Raw genomic sequence first — 6552 nt, forward strand, 5'->3', positions numbered from 1 at the left:
AAGTGCACTAGTACTTTTGAGCTGTGCCTCTTTGGTGCTTTTTCCTGCTTTACGATTGACTACACATTCACTTGCAAATGTGCGAAGAGGATGTCTGCGGATTGGTTTTTCAAAACGTTCTGCACTTTTGAGACATTCTTTGACAAAGATTTCATGCCTATTCTTGCCGTCTTCTGGAATCTTCAACAGTGATGTACTCGTGGCACCGGTTACACTCTTTCCAGTGCTGATGTTAATGAGAGGCAAGCTTGTGTCAAGTGAGAACAGATTGGCACACGGCTCAATCTGACTGATGATCTTCTGGAGATCCTCATTGTCTTTTTTGATTCTGGACTGAGGTCAGTTTGATTTTTTGTGTGCCCCATTCCAACTGCGGTAAGAGCTTCATTGACAAGTGCTGCTCGGCCTGCTCTTTGTAACACTCCACCGTACTCTTGAACTGTAGTTGTTCGTAGATGAGGTGTATCCTGTCATCCGGGAGGCAGCATCAACATTGATAGTTTGCTCCAGGGTCAGATCCACTGGAATTCGCGCAAACTCAATCTGCATCCATCTTCACAATGCTAAGCCCCAACTACCATACTATTTGACTGCTATGCCTCTTCCACAGGTTGCCAATAAAGGAAATGGCAAGACTACTGTTGTATTACAAACTACAATATTGACTAATTAAAGCACAGGACTACATGTACACAATAGCCTATCTAAACGGCTTCGTTCGAAACTATGCCATGTACCCTGCATCAATACTGTAAATGTACCATTGAAGTAACGCGCTACCTTGGGGGATGGGTTATCTAGGTCTATGGTACGCCCAAAACTCATGAAATCATGCACAAATTTCGAATTATTTGAGAAGGAATGATGTGCATACAACATGCATTGTCTCTGTTTCAATGATTCACATAAGAGGCTTCCCCAACCGGGAATCCCCAGGACGTAGGTTTATAATCCACTTATCTAGCATCTACATGTTAAAGAGGAAGTTTCTTACCAGCAAGCCTCAAGGAAAGCATGCCAAGTTGTGGATTTCATGTCATGTGTGCCTGAACCTTAATTGCATTAAGTAATCTATGATGTGTTTTTTCTAAAATTGTGAACAAACCGTAAACTGAGTGTTAAATCAGTTAGCATCTTATCTAAAAACCCCAAGGAAAAACATGTCTTAAGTTGTGGATATGATGTCTGGGGTAACTAAATTATGTTTTGCAAAAAGAATTTTTGTTGCACTCAAAATTTTAATTAAATCGTTAATTAGTCGTTAATTAGTAGGCGTCTTAATTAGTAACCCCAAGCAATTATGCGTCTTAAATTACATTTTTGTCCATTTGTTACTGTTCTATCCATAACAGCCATCAAAATTGTTGCACTACCTCTTTTGTAGAAGTCTATTTTTAAGGGTTCTCATAACCCTCAGCGCCAAACCACCCCATCTTATCTACAAACCCCAGGAAAAATCATGTCTTAAGTTGTGCTTATAATGTCTGGGGTCACTAAGTTATGTTTTGCAAAAAGAATTTTTGTTGCACTCGAAAGTTTAATTAAATCATTAATTCGCCGTTAATTAGTCTGTGTCTTAATTAATAATGCCAGGCATTTTCACGTCTTAAGTTGCGCCCCTTTATTTTGAGGGGTATTCTAAATGCAACCAACTTGAAACGGATGTTGCACTCGAAATTTTAATTGAATGGGTTTTTGGGTCACACTTTTGGGACCCTTAGGGACCAAACCCCAGGATTGCGCAACTTAAGATGCCCCGTTCCTTCATTTGTAGACAAAGTACAATAGAACTGCACACTCAAACCTTTTGCACTCAATACTTTAAATAAATGTCAGCTATCTCTCCAACTAATATTTAAATGCTGAAAATGGCAAAATACGCTAATTTAATTTGTTAAAAAAGAATTTGGAGCATTTTAAGATTTACTCATGCGTACACGCACGTCATGACGCACACGCGCATCTTAATATCACTGTTGTCTCCTGATATGAAATATATCTGTATCAACTTTCAATGACAAATGGCTGTTGGTGAAGGAGTAATTATCATTCATAGCATTTATCATATATAAAAATTCAGTTTTTGAATTCAGATGGCAATATGGTGACGTCACAATATCCGATCAGCTATTATGCTATATAAAATCATATCTACAACTCATGTGCTTTTAGAATATGTAATAAAAATTGGGGGTCACCTTTCACGTTATGATGCGCACACAGGAAATTAAGGTACGTAACACTTAAGCATGACCTGAAGTTTATGCCCACTAAATATCATTCAGAAATCACAGCTGGTTAAGGTGATTATTGGGTCATTAAATGTTAGAGGAAAGAAAGATGAGGGGGTCATCAAAAACCTTTATTTTGACCATGATGACATCATCAAAATGTAAAAAGAGTCACTTAATGAAAGAGAATTGCCTCAGCTATAACATATTCAAAGTTGGAAGACGATCGACCAAGAATAAGCAAGATACACTCAAATGCTCATTTTTTAAAATGATGTCATCGATAAAATTCAGTTTGTTGAATTCAGATGGCAATATGATGACGTCACAATGTCCGATCAGCCATTATGAGCTAGAAAATCATATTTACAACTCATGTGCTTTCAGAATATGTAATAAAAATTGGGGGTCACCTTTCATCCTAAAGAGCTGTAACTGTTTAAAATTAGGCCTGATTTTAGCAAAATTTCACTGTATATCGGCACAAATGCGCACAAAGTTCACTATGTTTGATGCGTGCGTATGGCATTGTTATTGGCCATAAGGTGATTGAAAAGATCGGAAACTTGTAAAAACAATGTCAGGAACCCAAAATGTAACAAAAAAACTTAATTTCTAGCTTCTGTACATGCTGCGCGCATAAAAATGCGCACGCGTAGTGGTAAATTTAAAAAAAATTGAAATGCTCAAAATGGTGTGTAACGTACTATAATTTAGTCAAAAAGTGATTTCGAGCATTTTGAAATTTTGATGCACGTTTTGAGGAAAGAAAGATGTGGGGGGGTCAGAAAAAACAATTTTTTGACCATGATGACATCATCAAAATGGAAAAAGAAGTCATAAATATGAAAGAGAATTGTCTCAGCTATAACATACTCAAAGTTGGATGACGATCAATCAAGAATAAGCGAGATACGCTCAAATGCGTATTTTCACAAATGACGTCATAGCTAAAATTCACTTTCTTTGAATTCAGATGGCAAAAAATGCTAAAGATTTAAGAGAGTTTTAAAAATATTGTGTCAAACCTGACCAGTTTTTGAAACCGCAGATTTTATTATTTCAAATTTGAAATTGTTTAAAAGTAGTATTTAGTTCCTAATTTTTACAGTTGGTAGGTTTTTACTTTTCCATGTTTGTTTTCCCTTTCTTTTATCATATCAGTAGTTTAAGTACACGGCCTCTTGGAAGACCGACCTTTGTAAAAAGATTGAAATGAGTATCCGTGGATAAATAAAGTTATTATTATTATTAATATGATGACGTCACAATGTCCAATCAGCCAATATGATCTATAAAATCATATTTACAACTATGTTCTTCCAGAATATAAAATAAAAATTGGGGGTCACCTTTCATCCTAAGGAGCTATAACTGATTAAATATAGGCTTGATTTTAGCATATTTTCACTGTATATCAACACAAATCTGCGCAGAGATACCTATGTTTTATGCGCACGTACGACATTGCTATTGGCCCTAAGGTAAAAAGAATGGAAACTTGTGAAAACAATGTCAGGAACCCAAACTATGTGAAAAAACGTAATGTCTAGCTTCTGTACGGGCTGCACACGTAAAAATGCGCGCACGTAGTGGAAAATTTCAAGAAACTTTGAAATGCTTAAAATGGCCTGTAACGTGCTCTTATTTAGTCAAAAAGTAATTTCGAGCATTTTCAAATTTTGTTGCAAACGTACGCGCGCGGTGTGAAGCACACGCGTACAATTAGGGTACATTACATTTAATATTGACCTGAAGTTTATGCTCACTTAATACGATTTTGAAATGGCAATTGGCTAGCCTGATATGATCGATAATGTAAAAACGCAAAATTGCGCATAGATGACGTCACGCATGACTGAGCACGTTGAAAAGCTTACCGTGACTATTCCAGACCAAGCAAAATGTTTATTAAAGTGCGATTGTGCGTAGCTCATGGCAATCTTTGAGATATCGTGCGAACAGAAATGGAAGGAAAGGTAGAATGAAAAAAAAAAAAAAAAAGTTGATCTCTGACAATAAGAGGTGATCCCCTCGAGAAGCAGATCACCAAAAATACATCTACAGTATATAATTATTTCCTTCCCGACATATTTTACAGTATTTCTCCCCAACGAGGAGGGGGTTCGGTGGCCGCCGCCCACCCCTGCTTTTCTTCATCATTTAAAAATGTGACAAATAGTCCTTTATTTTATATATTTATTTTCCAGTATTTTTTTAGTATCCTCCTGGCCTACAGTACCATATGGATAATTGCGTTTTGCTGAGAATATCTCTTGAAGTTTCGAAATGCATTATTATCTTTAATCGTCAAGATAATACTGTATTTTCTAATTTGTATCCTGAAGTGGTTTAGAGCAATTTTGATTGAAACTATCATATCATCTGATTGTCAGATATGTCTGAACCATACCTGAATGACACAAATAATAAGTGATCAATAATGTACTGTACATAACTTACACGAGAAATAGGTCCTCTTTATGACTTCAATGAGCCAGGCCAGAGCTTTGGATTGCAATAAATGCGAGATGTAGTGTAGTGGTGGACATGGTGTGGTTTTGATTTATATCCATTCGATCCCTACTTCTCTTGGTACCCTGTATAATGCACAATATCATAATAACGTAACATTACACTCACTTACTGGTATACACTAATGTTAAAGATGCTGTGACATTAATATCCTGTTAACTGTAGGTCTTAATTAGTGGTTGGCAATTTACCGAACTACAAATCGTTTATGTAAATGGCAATAATGAATAGGCCTGTGCATGCGTTGTAATAATAAACCTAAACAGATATTTTTTTCCTATTTAGTTTTTCTTTTCCTTTCCCCGCAGGGGTGACACCAAGGGTCTAAACTCCCGACAAGGGGTCAACCTCTCCCCCACCCCCAGGATGGGGAAGCTTAGCCCCATCACACCTGGTCGGAGAAAAAATTAAATATGTCGGGGAATTGTGTGTTAATTATAGAATTACAGGCCTACATGAAATAAAGGTGGGATGCTCCTAGACAAGACGAAACAAAAAAAAAGAGGTTGCATGTATTTCATGATATCACGGTTTAATCGCTTGTACATATGAAATTCATATGGAAACATGTGAACGTAAGGAGGCGTAATTTTATTTAAACCCCAAACCCCCCCCCCAAAATGTAAATGTATGAAAAAACATAATGTATGTTCCTAATTCATGATGGAGAGAACGTACGTTCATAAGAAATTAGTACAGACGTTGGTACTTAAGGGGCGGATTTTATGTATAAAAAACAAAAAAAAATGTAATTGTAAATAAATGATATTCATAATTTTCATGATAGAGTGAGCGAAGATTGTGGATGTTGAGCACCATGAATACATGATGGATTGCTGGCCGCTATTGGGCTTTCCGTACACATGTGTGGCATGGCTTTGAAAAAATAAATATAATTGTAAACTAGATTTGAACTCATCACTGAGGACGAGTTTGGTGATCCGCCGTACTTTGACCCTCACGAAGCATGTGCGGTGCTGATTGAAAAGTATTATATGCTAACACATGCTCTATTTAGTTTTTAAAAAGAGTAATTTTGAGCATTTTAAGGACTTACGAATGAGTACACATACGTCTTAATGTCCGTGCGCATGGTAATGATATTAATACAGTGTCACAAACCCAAAACATGTAACCGAAACGTAATTTCCAGCTTCAGTATGTGCTGTGGGCGTGGAAATGAGCGTACGGAGCGTAAATTATGGAAAGTTTTGGAATACTAAAAATGACCTGAAACATGCTTTAAATTATCTGAAAAGCGATATAAACAATTTTAAAATTTTAACACACAAGTACGAATACCTTATACGACGTACTCGAGGACGGTAATGGCACATGAATTTAAACCTTGTCAAGTTTAACTTAAAACCCCCTGTTGGTTGGTAATGCCACATGAATTTTTCCTTTACAGTATATGAACTATATAATTATCGGTCTGATAGCGTCAAAATAGTCTGCCGCCCTCTATTTTAAAATTGCTTAAACGTCTTTTAAGAAAGAAAGATGAGAAGGCTCCAAAAAAGCATTCTTTTTTACCATGACGTCATCAAAATGAAAAACCAGAGCCTTGCAGGCGTCAACGTTCCTATGCATGATACATGACTTAAAAAGTATATAGGCCCTATATATACACATGTATATATATATATATACGAATATATATGTACATATATATATATATATATATACACGTATATATACGTATACAGGTATATATATATATGTACACAAGTGTGTACATATATACACATGTATATATATTATACGTATATATATACATGTATAT

The 6552-nt window shown here is 36.1% G+C and overlaps 1 protein-coding gene across 1 annotated transcript in view; it reads right to left on the reverse strand.

Moving 5' to 3' along the window:
* Nucleotides 1–6552, reverse strand: part of LOC117115298 (steryl-sulfatase-like) — an 82705-nt gene that overhangs the window by 54269 nt on the left and 21884 nt on the right. Inside the window, exon 2 of the mRNA XM_033259029.1 lies at nucleotides 4695–4831. The gene's annotated coding sequence lies outside the window, so the exon portion shown is untranslated. The remainder of the gene's footprint in view (nucleotides 1–4694; nucleotides 4832–6552) is intronic.

The sequence above is a fragment of the Anneissia japonica genome, unplaced genomic scaffold (assembly GCF_011630105.1).
Source record: "Anneissia japonica isolate Jap-2015-1 unplaced genomic scaffold, ASM1163010v1 scaffold287800_len1627635_cov199, whole genome shotgun sequence".
In the NCBI taxonomy this organism is placed as follows: domain Eukaryota; kingdom Metazoa; phylum Echinodermata; class Crinoidea; order Comatulida; family Comatulidae; genus Anneissia; species Anneissia japonica.